Raw genomic sequence first — 15,758 nt, forward strand, 5'->3', positions numbered from 1 at the left:
AGAAGTACGTATATTTTTAATGCCTTTTTTGGGGGGTGGGGTGTGTCTTAAATGTTTGTCATTTTCACAGAAGTGATTTTCTATGTACTATCTAGAATATATGAGTTCAGTGAAATCTTGGTTTGAGACAAGCAGTGTCCATGGTCTGATAGCACGAGTGCTGTCTGAATTCTGCTCAGCATGCAGTGTTTGGAAAATCAGACCTTACCTGGACAAAGATGACAATACTGCTGGGGAATTTCCCCAGCCCCTGATAGTATTTTTCTCTGGCAATCCCAGTTTTAGCCTGAAGGTCAGGTTGTTTGCTGGAAAATCCCAGATAATTGGTGTTGAAGCCATCGTGAAAACATGCTGGGCCTGTCTTTGCCTGATAATGGAATTTCATTAATTCATAACAAAACTAGGATTTGGACAGCTTATATAAACACAGTGATACTCCTGATTCCTTTGAGGAAAACTGAGGAATTAAATGAACTGAAAATATTTTGGGTGTCCTAATGCAGAGAACAAAGTGTTGTGCATTACTATAGTGGAGCTGAAATTTAATCATCTGCGTAAAGTATTAAACTTGCACAGTTTTGCCGAAACATGTAATACTGTGCCTAGACACATGAACTATTTATACAAAAACAAAGGCACAGTGTATGGTATGTTAGGATAAATCCTTAAGCCAAATGTAAAAGAATTGGATTTGATCAGTTGGCAAGCATATTGTCTCATCAAAATTAAGTGTGCATCAGGATACAAGTGTATCTAGTTTGAACTATTTGTTTGTACACAGCAGCAAACCATATGTATTGCTCCAAATAATAAATTCAGTTTATAAAGAATGATTCTTAATACAACTGCATTATAGAGGGTAATACCTCTTCAGATTGAAATAGTTGTTTTAAGGACAGTACAATGTTCTGTATTATAAACAGCCACTAATTCCAAAGAAGCCCTAAAAATTTTCTCCTGGAATTTTGCCCATCCAGTGTTTTGCAGGGTAACATATATGAACTAGCTTTTTTCAGTTAGCTTTCAAGGACTATGCTGAAGAAGTCCAGTGACTGTCAGATTGAAATCCACTATTGCAGATCCTACACTTAGCTGACAACTTCAACCAAAGTTAGGTATGCTATTTCCAGAGACTGCAGGTTGTGTGGTTATGTTATTGCTGATGTTTGTGTGTTACAAAAAACAGGAGGGCTGCTCAGCATTTGAAATGCATTACATGAGTTGAAAAAACAAGGCTCTTGCAACAAAATCAATATTTATTGAAAGGAATAAATGTTTTAGAGGAAATAATGATTGTTTGGAGGTTTCTAGAATGCTGAAGGGAAAAGAACAAGGCTTAGCATTCACATAAATAGACTTTACCTCTCTATACCTTCATTTTTGCTAGATTACTTTTAAAGACACACTTGCTTCTCTTAGAATTTGGGGCCGCTATTCTATTTGCTATGTGACATGAATGGATTGGAGGCAGTGCCTTGGTGTACTGTAAGGTTTATGTTAGCATGTGCCTGTAATGGAAAGAGCTGCTTGGTTGCAAAGACTTAGCAAATGCAGTTTGGAAGAATTCCTTTTTATTTTTGATCAACTGGAATAGAGTCCACCTCTCACAGAACAGAACTCAGGATGACCTTTGGAGAGATGAAAATGGCATTTTCTGTCAAATTTTCTGAATTGTTGTATTTCTATAAAGACCAGATTGTATTTCTGTGGTTTAAATAACTAAATATTTATTGTATACTTCGTTACATTAAAGACATTTATCTTTGTTTTCTACCATAGACACTCTCGACATTTTCTGTCACAGGATCTATAGACATATCTTGGCATTGCATGTCTTTCCTTCTAATAATTAGGGTGACTGGCTATATTTGGATTGGGCATTGCTTATTTTACAAGGGGAATCTAGCTGGAAGTCAGCAATTTAGTTATATCACTGGAACAGCATTCTGTAACTGGGATAGCATAAAGTGAAATAAATGACGTAAACATCACTCTAATGCACTGTGCGGGGACAGCCAAGGATCTAGTCAGCTGAAAAGTCTGCTGCCAACCAGGCAGCCTTCCCATTTGCCAGCTGGACTTTAGGGCAGTAACTCAAAAACAAATCCCATTCAAAAGGAAGATTTGAAATGGCAATTGGAATATAGTTCTTGAGATGCTGAAAAGACTGCGGCAGGTAGATGTTGGCTGGCTCCATCCATCCTGCTATTAGGTAGCTGCAGTAGGGTTAAAAGAGGCACAGCTAAATTAAGAAGGAGACTAATCATAGACATGTGAAAAGTGCTAGCAGCATGTATTCTGGCACTTCTTGCATTACATCGTGATCCTGTTAACACAAGCATCAAAATATATCAGGTATAGCTGGACTGCTACAATAGTTTACAAAGAAACTGCTGCTGGAATGGCTATGATCTTTTACTGCTAGGTATTATCTAGGCTATAATAACTTAAAGAATATGCCCTGCCACTAGGAGAAGACAAATGACTTAAAAATGTACCGTAATCATGTATACCCTAAATGTTCCCCTGGAAGAACTCCAGACAATTCTGCTTTTTACGGCCAACACTTTTGCGTATGTGTAAAAGTATTATTCATTCTCTCTCACTTTAGAACCTTCTGAATATTATCACTTTTGGATGCATTTGAGAAGCAATTAATTAGGTGGATGATGATCTTCAGTCCTTACTTGAGGGTGGATGTCCTCTCTGAAAGAGACAAAGATTGGACTACATGCAGTGTCTTTTGATCGAGTTTTAAATGCATGAGATGAATGTTCAGCAATCTGCCTGCTCATAATCCAGTATGGATTTATTTGTCTTAGTGTTATTAGTCTGCTTAAACATGTGTATGATCAGTTTATTTCTGGGTGATTTTCTGTTCTTTTGTCATGTAATGCTATTTGTTCTGTGCTAGCATGAGCCTCTGTTCTTGATTATTTTGTTTATTTCAGTTCTGGAAATGCTGACTGACAATCTCCTCTTTTTCTGCTGTTCTTTATGGGTGTTGGATGCTAGGTTTGAGGACATCTCGTTGTTGAACTTGTTATTTGGAAAATTGTAATGTGTGCAGTGATGGCTTAAAGAAAAAGTGAAAGTTTTAGCCTCTGCAAAGATTTATACTGTGCCTGCCTCCTTCTATGTCAAAGTTTAGTAGAACTGGGTTGTTTGTGAGCTTGAGGGTGTGTTATATACCAGTGTGTTTTATGAACTGCTCAGGAGTTGATTTAGCAAGGAATGAGCAACGGCCCGATTATTCGGAGCTATGTAACTCTGACTAGTATGAAAATATAAATGTGCAAAGATGCTCCTGCACCTTGTGCAGAACAAAACCCCTTCGAGGCAGTGATGGCATCTTGAGCAAATGCACTTGACACAATTACTTACAGAACAACAACAACAAAAAATGCACTCAAAAGATTTTGCTGAACTAGGAAATGCTCTTGAAAAAATCCCGACAATTATGTTTTTGTGTGCCTTTGAATGCATTAATCTCTAAAGTGGTCCTTGCAGAGACCTAGTATGTGTACCATATTTAGGCCCAGCTATATTTGGCCCACGATCTATATTATTAGAGAGCTCGCATACTCAGTGACAAACAAGACTTCCAAAAGAGCAGATGCCACTAGGTTCAGTGATGCCAGGTGTCTTCAAGGCCACCCTGGTTCTTCTGAGACCAGCTATATATTGTAAATACTGTAAATCAAGCTGCTTAGAAATTCCTCAGGAACTAAAATGACCCCCAGGAGTGAAAACTCTGGACTGAGGCACAAGACTTCTGCAGCATACATAAACTGTTGAAGAGGAAAGACTGCTACAGTTTGTCTGCATTCGCACAGTATTTTTTTTCTTCCTTTTCCAGTGAGGAAACAGTATTCATGAAATACCCTCCTACAACTTTCTTTCCCGTAATCCCTATAATGGTGGAAGTTTTACTGTAAACCTTCAGGGATTAACTACCACAACATAAGCTTCTGCAGGTCATGGCGGGAGGGATTTGTTATCCTGAAGGCAGATTTAATTTGATGTTTAAAGCTCAAGTAATTGCACTGTACTGGGGTTGGGAAACCTAGGGCCCATAAATCAGGTAGCAGCCTAATTTTGTACCATCTGAGGGTGTTTTTTTTTGTCCTGAGTGTTACTCTGAGAAAACACTATGATATGGGTAAGTGTGTGGTCTTCCCAGTGTGCTTGAAAAGCTTGCTGGACCCTCTGCAAAGAACAGGCTCTTCTCTTTACTTACTCCCTAATCCTTAGTCTGTGCAGCATAGTCTTGGGAACAACTGGTCTTTCTGCATCTCAGCTCAGAAAACATTTTATAATAAAGAGATAAAGTTAAGTGTGCACCATGAAGATTTCATCCTATTTATCAAATATGCAGTGGTAATATTTTTTTGTCTTGCATCTAAAATAGCTGGAAATAAATTTTGATTGTGAAATACAAACATATTCGGAGACACTTCATTATTAATCGAGTATCCTATGAAGTATCCTCTGCTATGAAGACGGGCTGAGAGAGCTGGGGGGGTCAGCCTGGAGGAGAAGGCTCCGGGGAGACCTTCTAGCAGCTGCCAGTGCCTGAAGGGGCTACAGGAAAGCTGGGGAGGGATGTTGTACAGGGGCCTGCAGTGACGGGACAAGGGGGAACGGCTTTAAACCAAAGGAAGGTAGATTTAGGTTAGATATTAGGAAGAAATTCTTCTCTGTGAGGGTGCTGAGGCACTGGAACAGGTTGCCCAGAGCAGCTGTGGCTGCCCCATCCTTGGAGGTGCTCAAGGCCAGGCTGGACAGGGCTGGGAGCAACATGGGCTGGTGAAAGGTGTCCCTGCCCATGGTGGGGGGGGTGGAATAGGTAATCTTGTAGGTTCCTTCTAACCCAAACCAAGGCAATCTTGTAGGTTCCTTCTAACCCAAACCATTCTGTCATTCTATGACTCTATTGTAATTACAGATGAATAATTTCCCATTCATTCATAAATGTAATCCTTTATTTAAAATCTCTCAGTGGAGATAAATGTAATTCTTTATTACACAGAGAACAGAAGACAGTATGTAACAGGACTGTTTTAGAAGAACTGCTACATGTTCTGCGTAGGCAGAGAACCCCTCATCCCTTAGCTTCCTCATTCTAATTAACTTTTTTACTATTCCCTCCTACAAAAAAATAATAAAAACCCCAGACTAGACTGGTGCATGCAAAAATGTTTGTATATAGTAAGGTGAATTTGCAAAAAATGAATAGCTCTGTTTCCTGTTCTTGCAAAATCCAAAATTTTGTTTGTCTTATCAGAAGCTGACACATTGCATGGTGTTGAATATAGGTAAGCAGAATAACAGGAAGGCTTCTTCCCCTGTTTAACTTTTGGGATAGATTTTTATCTGTGCTCCTGAATGGAGGACTTTATCCTCTCAACAGCCATCATTGTTTCACCTCTGGGATGTGCCCTCCCAGAAGGGTCTGCTCTGAATGTGTGCACCCTCCGGAGTTACCTATATTGAGGAAGGTGAACAACTTTTAAATGAGGAGAACCAGGATAGTGATCAATGCATGATTTTTTCAAGCTCTATGGCATTGCTTTTAGAGTGATATAGAGTACCTCAGCAGAGAAACAAGACAAATGTCACTCTTAAGAAAATATCACTAGAAGTCTTTTTTTTTTTTTTTCCTCCTTAAGGATAAAGTAAATTTGAAAGGGTAGGAGCAAGTGGGGAGAAATCCTAGGTTGGCATTGTATGTATTCACTGTGAAAGGGTTGTCTGCTTGGGGCGATGACTAGTGAGTCCCCATTGTTGTGTGTCTGGTTTGTCTGACGTAGGAATGGGTGTACACGCTACAGGTACTCTGTGGCCCTGAGTAGCATTCTTCAGGCAAGAGTAGTGTATTAAGGCAGCTGTCTGATGGATTAATTTCACCTGACATCCCTAAATGGCAGGGCTCTGCAAAGTGATAAAAACAGCCCTGTGGAGCCATTAATGTGCATTAGCTATGCCAACAGGGAGTGGCTACTATGACAGCTCCTGTGATGTCTACACTGAGTATTTTGAAGGTTTGTCTGGGTCAAATCAAAAGTAAATCTAGCTTAGCCTTATAATTTGGGTGGCGGCTGACAGTGGATGTCTACAGAAGGGCATAAGAACAGATCAGACATACCATGGTACTCTCCAGAATGCTCTTTCATGTTTAATGGTTTGTACTTCCAGTTTTGCTTCTGGTAGAGGTGGTGGTTTTGTATTTTGAAATCTTTAATTAATTTATCCACCGTGATTTTGTCCCTCTCACCCGGAATGCCTGTAAAATATTGCCAACTGTAGCATCTTAGGGCAATGAGTTTCACATCTCACAGGGTGAAGGAGTGTCCAGCACATTACTGGTAGCCTTAAAAGAGGTTTCTCATCAGTGGGCAATAAAAAGGAAGAGTAAAAAGCAATAGATAGAAATTGTGAATGAAATTTAACTCAGAGTACAGCATGCCCCACTTACCAAAAACCTAGCAATTGCTGTTTCATCAGGCTTCCAAAAACGTTTAATTGAAATACATCCTACCAGCTCCTTCCTGAGTTAGGGAAGTGCAGTACCTGAGATAGTGCCGAGTCTGTACGTCCTATTTGTAACTTGTTTTCCACATGGATTTCTCAATTACTTTTAACAGCAGAGCCTAGATCTGGTTACCTTACACACATCTCTAATGGGTTTTGTCATTTACTACATATAACCTGTATCAGTAACAGCATGGTACATCTTGTCACAGTCATCACAAGGACTACCTCTAAAGTGTCTGGCAGTTCTTATATCTGCTCATAGAGTTTGCAAAGGGACGAGGATGCTAAGATCTGCTCCTGTTCTCTGACTGCAAAACATTCAGCTATATAAGCTACTATGTTGCTCCTCTTTCTTTACAAAAATAGTCCAAAAACTCATCCAGATTAACAGCTGGCTATGAAAAATTGTTTCATAGTTTAGAAAGATACTTAGTGTCCCAGATATGGTTAAATGGCGATAGTTGAATTGTGTGAAGCATTAAGACATAAGTTACCTATCCTGGCACAGGATTTGTGTTCTGTGTAGCTGGTGCCTTTCACAGTGGGATTCTGGTATCTGGAAGAGGTTTTCAGGTGCTATCACAATCCAAATGATAATGTGGCTGATTTAAGACAATACTGTTCTTAGGCTGTCCTAATGCTGGTGTGTTTTCCAAGTGCTTTTTTTAATTATTATTTATTTAAAAATACAGCTGCATGCACATAGTTATTGTTTTCTATACTGTCTCCTAATTTGCTTTTCATGTACTTAAAAATGTACTGGGTTTCCTGTGAAGTAAAATGGATATATTTTCATACAGGAATGAATGTACTGTGTATCCCAGTTCAGCTTGGGAGAGTCTTAAAATTGTGTCATATGAGTGATTCTGCTTTCCTCCTCTTTCATTAGCTGTTACTTCACAAGTTGTGATGTCAGTTGAAAGGACTGATACTCATGCAAGCAGGTATGTATGAGGCTCTTCTAAGAATGCGATTTTGTAGAAGTCTGGCCTATGTCAGCACTGGGGATTTGCTTATGAGCATCCTGGCAATGCCCCTGTAGGAGCCTTGGGCATCTAGCCTGAGCCTGCCCTGCATGATGAGAATGTGGAAGAGATGTCTAAGAGAAAGCTTAGTAAGAGTTATTTTTGGAGATGAAGGATAAAAGTAAACACCTTTTACTACTGCTGCTCCATGCAGCTTATGCCAGGTATAAAACCTTGTACCTCAAGGAAAAGGCTTGAGGAAAACCTGGGCTGAGCCAGACTAGCTTCTTGGTAGGCCCTGAGAAAGGGCCGCTAGGACTGCCTGGAGATCCAGCCTGCTCAGGGGTATGGTGGGCTTTGCAGTCACATAACTACATCTTACTGGGGCTGTGCTGAAACTCTGCTGTGGGAACTTATAGTGGGAATTGATGAATTTCTGCAGATAAGGCACAAGATACGGGGAGCACTTTGCCTCTGCTGTAGAAAGGTTTCAGCTTTTTCCAGTAACAACAGTTCTTTAAATAGGAGCGCTGGCATGCGATCAGCAAATGAGTGTCCTTGCTGAGGACTGGAAAGACATGTTTACTGGGTGAAGGTCAGCCATTGGGTGTTTCCAAGTTGTGAACTGCTGGAGCTGACTACTGCTAAGTCAAATGGAGTGGCTGCGTGAGTATGGAGGAGGACACCGCGTCACAGCCAGCCCGCTCAGGTTCTGTGCGCTTGGGGCTCCCCATGGGAGCTGTAGGTGGCTTTTTGTTACTGTTGTTTGGTTCGTTCAGCTCCTGTACCTACAGCCATTGTTAAAACCCACGGAGCTCCTTTTGCCAAGGTTGTTCTGACATTGTTTCTCACTACTGCTGGTGCTGCCAGACTACCTGCTGTATGCAGCTGCGTGTTTACCTACTTGCCGTGAAAGTTCAGTGTAGCATTTTTGCCAACGTAAAGAGCTTGCCTGGGTAAACCTCTGCCTGCCACTTAACGCTTGAGCAAGGTTTTCTCTGAACCCAAGGACGATACGAATGTCTAGACATATTGCTGTGTTTTAGAAAGACATTTCCATTCTGAAGAAAACTTAGACATAGAAGGTAACATCACGGCTGGACTCTGGGCAAGAAAATGAGGTGGGTACTGTACAAAAGCTATGGTAAATATGGAACTCCAGCAACCACTATTTTGTCTTCTAAGGAATAAGTGCTGCAAAGGATTTGAGCCCCAATTCAGCCTGCTCACAGGCTGGAGGGGGGTTCTTCCTGCCCCCTCATTCTTAGTCCCTCTCCCATGATGTGATTTTGGCAGAAACCTTACCTGTGCAGGCACCCTATCTGCTGTGTGCTAAGATGTGAATCCTTTCAGTTTCTGCCTCCATTGTTTGCTTTTTAAATGCTTAGATTCTGTCTGCTGTGTCTTGCTGTGAAACACCTGTTTTTTTCTCCCAGTTTATTTTCCATATGCTGTATCTGCTGGAAAATAGGATTTTGAAGGCTGCAAGAAAAAAATTCTAAAGGGCTCGTAGTCTCTAAGTTGATTTTGTGAAGTTACATGGCATGTAGTGATTGCCTGGTGTTGACTTCTCCCTTGCTGATTTGAACTTTGTGCTAGTTCAACAAAATCCTACTGAAGTAAATGGAAACAGAAGCAGAGGAACTTTAGTTCTTTTTAGTCAACAGAGAATATATGACTAAGCCCCAGCACCTGGTGTGTATCATCTCTTCTGAAGGGAGAGTTGCAGAAGTGTAAGATCAAGCGGAGGTGCAGTGTGGTGCTGGGTCGGAGGAGTGTCTTAGGAGGGAGTGGAGGGCATGGTCTCTGGGCAGTTCAATGTTCACTGCACAGCTCAGTACAAAAACCACTGAGCTTTTGCTACTTGCTTTTACTTTTCTTGCTATTGCTCAGCAACTCTGAAGAAAATGCCTAGAGCATTTTTCAATGTACCTTATACTAAAATTATGTAGAAAAGGCCAAGGACCTCTTTCCAGATAGATTCCTGCCCAGCCTCCTGTTTTTCCTATGTACTACCTGATGGCCTGTGCCTGGAGGGGTTAACAGTGATTAGTATGGAGTCTCCACGCAGCACTTTTAGTTCAAGTAGCATTTCGGAGCTGACGTTTATGGAAGCAGCAATGATTTGATGTGCAGTTTTAATTATTTATCAGTTCAGTTTGGTTTTATTTGAGCCTGTGTACCTATAAAGGCTGAACGGAGATCTGTCAGCATTAAGGAAACAGGTAGGCCTGGAGAGTCAAAAATGTACCATCGTGAGGGAGATGTTACCAGCACTAGGTAGTTAACCAGGGTAGGCTTTTTTTCAGTACAGGTGCTCTGACTCACTGCTTCGGATGGCAAGCGTACGATTTAGAATCCTTTTACATAGGCCTGCACAACACCTAGCTCCTGAAATAATTACTTGGACCTACCTCACTGCAGATACTATTTTTTTTAATAGGTCACCTGAGAATATGACATTTTATTAAACATGGAAAGGCCCTGAATGACAATTCTGAGGCTGTAATTTAACCTGATATGTGACGTTTTAATCCTATCATTTCCCTTGGCATGCCCTTTCCCCCTCATTTCCTACCCCTTCTCTCTGAAATGTCGTTTGTGAGAACATTGGCCATTTGGTTGGGGATTTGTGGACTTCCAGTGCAAGCACTCAAACTGTCCTTCATGTGCAGTAAATCCAGTGTGCTCCAAGTGTGTTGGAATTTATTGTGCAAGGCTGAAAATGCTGTCCTGAAAACCTCAGACAGGCAAGTAGCCTTCAAGTCGATATCATGTCTCAGCTGAATGATGACTGTGTGATCACACAAGCTCTGACCTGCCAGTCTTGTCCTTTGGTGTGTGCAGGGCAGCCACCAGCAGGTCCTGTCTCCATCCAAGGACAGGACAGCTGGGGAATGGGCTCTGGGGATGGAAGCAGGACTCTTGCACCACCAAAGGGTGGTGGGAAGGGACACTGCAGAGGCAGGCAAAAGTTGTGAGGATGGGGAGAGAGAAGAAAAGGGGGTATCGGATGCCAGCCATAACCTTTCCCTCTACAAACCGGAGTATAAAGCATTAGTATATTGATACCTTAAAAGGCCCACTCATATATTTCAGGTGTTCACCCTGTTACAAGCTTTGCTTACAGGCTGAGGAGAGGAAGGAGGAAAAAGCAACAAAGCATGAAATATGTAAAACTATGAAGCAAGGTTTTCATTTATAGCAGTGGCTTCTATTCCTCTTATTCCTGTGCCCTTAGCAGTTGAAAGCTTTTAAAGGGAACTTAATTCATGACATCAAGATCTGACAGTGGTGCTGAAGGTGAGCCCACTGCCATGCAGAAATGACAAAATACAGTTTGTTTCTGGTGACTGTAGTGCCTGGCCCTGCCACCTCAACGGCAAATACCCAAAAGAGGAAAGAGAAGGAATAACACAGAGGGGAGCAAAGCAGCCTATGTTTCATGCTGCCTGACTTGCAACATCGGTGCTGGGGACAGGGGCAGGGAGTGCAGTCACACCAGCCAGGCTTGGGTCTGGCTGGGCAGGGAGGCCAGGTTGTCCCAGCCTGGGCGCAGTTGTGCGGCAAGTCACAACCTTGGCAAGCTGAACTGGGCGTATTCAGAAGGTAGAAGGAAATAGAATAAGGTGGCAAAGGCTTGGAAGGATGGGTGCTGAGAGGGCTGGGAAGGTCTCCATCCATTACATTCTGGGCAAACCTTTCAAGTTCTTTGTCTCCCAGGCTATGACAAGCCATGTGTTGTGTCACAAGCTTCTGGGGAAAAGCATCTGCTCCACTGGATCACAAGACGGGAGAATGATTGTGGCTCCAAGCTGTGGCTGGTGGGGAGGAACCAGGACCTAGCAGAGGTCCTTTCAGGTCAGATGTGCCCTCTAGCTACAAGCCCACAGTGGAAAGAAGCTGTGGCTCTTCCCAGACCATGTGAGCTGCAGCCTGGGCTATCGGAGAATGTAGAGGCAGGGCTGGAAGCTGCCCTTGCTCTGTGGGAGCTGCTGGGGCTGCATGGGTGCATAGCGACGGTGGGGAAAGGTGAGGGAGCCTTCACCACTGCTGTCTTGTGAGGATGACTAAGGCCCCTTGCTTGCTGGTGTGGGCATGGTCCCACAATGACAGGCTGTTTCACCTCACTTGTGTTCCTGGCGCCATGGTCAAATTAAGGATGTGGAGCCTGGTGACAGCTCTAACAGCCCATCCTCTCCTGTATTTGTGTTCCCAGACTAGCCCTCATTCCCAGCATGTCAGCTTTGGGTAATTGATTTCTGGTCTCTCCCACCTCTTATTTTCCAGTCAGTCTTAATTGCCAGGACTGTATTAGCTGGCCATTTAGTTTGGGCTAACCCAATTTTATTTTTTTTTTCTGCTGACCTTAAAATATCTTCTGTACAGCCGGCTGAGTTTGACTCCCTTCAGTCAATGTATAGTACAGGCTTCAGGGCAGACCATTAATCTTAACCTGGAGTGTTTGGATGAGTTATTTAATATTAGGGAAGAATATACCAATATCTGCCTATGGTCTGTAAATTAGCTGTGGGGTGTTTTGGTAACTTGCTATTTGTGGACTCCCTAATAATATGAATTCAGATTGTGCTTGGAACAGGGAAAAGAATGAATTATTCAAAAAACATGACATTTACAGATCATGATAACAGGGGCTAGATCAGTCTTTCTTGACACTGTGAAGATGGCATGTGCTATGTATTTTTTTCTCCAGAACTTGCTTCATTAGTCAGCAGTGACGCAGATAAGTCAGCAGCGATGATGCAATGATGAGTGCAGCAAATTTCTGAGGGAAAGTAGCCTGTTCTTTTTTTTTTAAAAAAAGAAAAAACCCAAAACCAAGTACATAACAACCCCCACTCCCATCTCCAACTCAAAAGACATACGCATGCAGTAAACCTATTTGAAACAGGCTGGTAGTAACGTCTATGGGGGTAAAGTGCAAGACTGTTCACTGAGCTACAGCTCTGTTTCCTCTTCACTAGGAGAAGAAACCCACATATCAACATTCAACCTGTAAGAACAAAAATCTCAAAGGAAATGCTGTGACTTTTGTTTCATTTTCCTTGTCACAGTACCACATTTTTGTTTTTTGAAGAGGCAGGATTATTTGCAGAGTATCAGCTCATTGTCAGTAGGCAACTTCTCAGAGTTAATTATAAGAGAACTGCACTTTGAAGCAATTTCTCATTTGGAGGCGTAGATCCCTGTGAGAGTAGCTGCAGCTGTGACTCCTCCAGTCTCCTTTGGCCATGAGGTATGTTATGGGATCGGTTCTGATTTGAGGGGAAGGTGGTCCTTACTACTGACCGAAATGAAAATAATAATTTGAGCAACATTTGTCATTGTTTTAGTGTACATAGATTTGATGCCTGAAATGAGCAAGGAAATGCAAGCAGCTAAGTGATGTATGCATGCTTCTGTCCAAGTCTTCCATCTCGGTTCTGGGGGTGCCATACCTGAATTTTCTCTCTTGATTTTTAATTGTGTCTTTGTTTCAGTGGCAGAAACAAAAGGCCTTGGATCTCCTTGTGGTGGGAGTGAAATATATTGCTTGCTCTTTGCAATGGGGGTTCTATAGACAGTTTAAAAAGAAAACAAAACCCCCCTTAGCCAAACATAAAAAACCGCCCCTCCAAAAATGTGCCTGAAATCTCTGGCCTTTTTTTAAAACCGTGAATCCTGCTGTGCATATGCCTGTCGCTTCTGACCTGCAGAATGTTGGAGCTAAAACGAAACATACCTTGTTCTTTCTCTTTGACAGAGGTCAGTCAGCACATGTTGAGGGAATGAGAGAAGCAGTATTTTGGCACAAGCACCCAAAACCCTAACATGCACGCATGCTGCCTGAGCTTTCATTTCAGGTTATAAACTGGATTACAACATGCTTTCACCATGTGGGCATTACCCAGGGAAACCAGGCTGGATCTGCCTGATGCATAAAACCAATCTAACTAAACGATTGCCAGGTGGAAAGTAAATGATGTATGCAGAATCTATATTTTAAACAGAAATTTAGATTACATTTCTGTCATGCTAAATGGTTATTAATACTATTTACCTCATCAGTCCAATAATGGAATAAATATTATATTCTGGAAACTGTGCTTAAAGAGCTTAGGACAACATTTTAAACTTCTAAAATAACTATATCTGTTCTAATTAAGTCAGAGTAGGACAGAAACTATTTAAACTCCACATTTTTTCTTCTTGATGCAAATGGACCTTTGTGTCCTTTTATTTGTGGGAAGCTTTGTTAGCCTCAGTTAGCTGAAATACTTGCATATGATTTGTTTTTTTCAAAAGATACACTGTATTTAGAGATGCAAATGCTACCTTGTCTGCAAAACCCACCAGCTGTTACTCTGGAAGACAAAGCTAATTCTGTGTTGCTTTACTTCAGTAGTGTCTGTGTATTCACAAGCATCTTTTTAACAGCCTTCTCTGCATAGCTGAAAAATACCAGATACCAGATTTTTTGTTATTTCCTTTGGTACTAGCCTAGTAAAATGTGAATTGATCTGTGATTTTTTTTTTTAAAAGAAGTAAAAAGATTACCTAAAAGAATACACCTTTCCATTAATGTTTTTACAAAAGTTGAACAAACTGTTAGCTTCGATTCGGGCATTCCTTGAATATGAGATTACTAATTGCTGCTTTAAATATTTGACTTGAGTCTGAGTCAAGTCGAATACTCAGCTCTGTAGTAGCAGAAGCGGCTGCTGGTTTGTGTGTCAGTAGCACAGCTTTCTGGAGAGGTTCCTTGCTTCTGCTTTAAACATCTGGAGAGACAAAGAGTGTTTGTGGGGTCTTTTGTTGTTGCTGAAAGTTGGAGCCGGGAAGAATTATGTTCCAAGAAACACTCTGGATCCTGGAAAAATCAGGGTGGAATCACTAAGTGTTAAGCTTTATCTCCTTAATAAACGAAAGTGCTTTCGTTTCATCTGTGGCGACTGTCCTGGTAATGGATGTTATGTAATATTTACTCTCCCTTTCAGAGTTAAATCCTTTTTCCAATTTGCGAGTAATATTTGCATATGTATTTCTTAGCTGCATTGACATGCCAGATGCACAGTGGTAGCTGTCTCCGCCTGCTAATCCTGTAATAATATTGTGGTGACCAAATTCAATGGCCCTGCGCGGAGCCTCGAAACAGCTGATTGCTGAGTAGGGAGGAAAAAAAATCACCCAGCGAATCTCGTTGCAGCTCTCTGCTGCATCCCCATCCCACAATCCCTTGCACCATTTGCTGCAGTCTTTCTACACAGGCTGAGTGAGAAAAAGATGTGCTAAATAAAGATTGATTGGTTTGAATCCTGAAGGGGTCTCCCACTTGTAAATGACCCAGGGGAAAAAAAAATTCATGACGACTTCACTGGGCCTCCTCTTATTCTTCCATTTTTCTTTCCACCTGTCCTCTTCGTGGAATGGAGCATCATTCCTTAGAGCACAAAATCAGCTGTGCATCTAATAATGACTGTGCTGTGACAGGGATTCTTAAACAGTTTTATGCGTGAGACTTGAAATATTAACAGATGATGGTTTGTTCGTTTGGATTACTGCGGAACTACAGCTCCGTCCCTGCAAGGATTTTATCCTCAGCACTGCACTGATTAAGCTATTTTTCTACAAAGATGGGTAGGTCTAAAATGCTCAAGTTTGCTCAGTGTTATTCCTGGTGGCTGCTGCTGGGTTTCTCCTTCTGGTTTGGCCCCCGGTCGTTCATTATGCTTCTGCATGCTGTAAGAATGAAGAGGGTTGCTGTGTTTTAAACGAGGCACCAAGCTGATTGCAAGAGTGGGAGAGAAAGGAATGCAAATTTAGCTTATCCAGCCTTTTACACAAGTGGACTGTGTGGTGGTGATGATTATTAATTTCCTCAGTGTTTTATGTATTGGCTAATTTGGGGGCTGCTGCTAGAAATGGTTTGAATCTGTTCCTTATTCCTAGAGGCTGTGTCCCGGCAATATATCTGTTTTAAGGATTTTTAAACCCCAGCTCCCCCAGTCCTTGAAGCAACATTGTTGAGGTTCCCCACCCTTTCTTATGGCTCTTGAGGCCTAACTGTGCCTTTGGAAGCGTTGCCATTGGAAACCTATTCATTCATAATACATGAATAGACCCTCTGGGTGGTGAATACCATTGATAAGAAGAGGATGAACAAGCTGCAAGCAATTTGTTCTCCTCGGGCTGCACTTACGGGCTAGTTGCAGCTCTGGCTGGGTGGAGTTCAGTGATAGCAGTGTATCAGCAACA

The 15,758-nt window shown here is 41.8% G+C and overlaps 1 protein-coding gene across 12 annotated transcripts in view; it reads left to right on the forward strand.

Annotated features, from left to right (window-relative positions):
- Positions 1 to 15,758, forward strand: part of TRIM2 (tripartite motif containing 2) — a 129,178-nt gene that overhangs the window by 68,651 nt on the left and 44,769 nt on the right. For 2 of the 12 annotated variants that reach the window (XM_080384898.1, XM_080384894.1), the window contains one exon: positions 7,427 to 7,481. The exons of 8 other annotated variants lie outside the window; for them this stretch is intronic. The gene's annotated coding sequence lies outside the window, so the exon portion shown is untranslated. Of the gene's footprint in view, positions 1 to 7,426; positions 7,482 to 8,027; positions 8,624 to 12,771; positions 15,141 to 15,758 lie in introns of those variants that run through there. 2 more of the 12 variants (XM_080384893.1, XM_080384899.1) reach the window with 2 other exon arrangements.

The sequence above is a fragment of the Falco punctatus genome (genome assembly GCF_963210335.1).
Source record: "Falco punctatus genome assembly, chromosome: 1".
NCBI classification, from domain to species: domain Eukaryota; kingdom Metazoa; phylum Chordata; class Aves; order Falconiformes; family Falconidae; genus Falco; species Falco punctatus.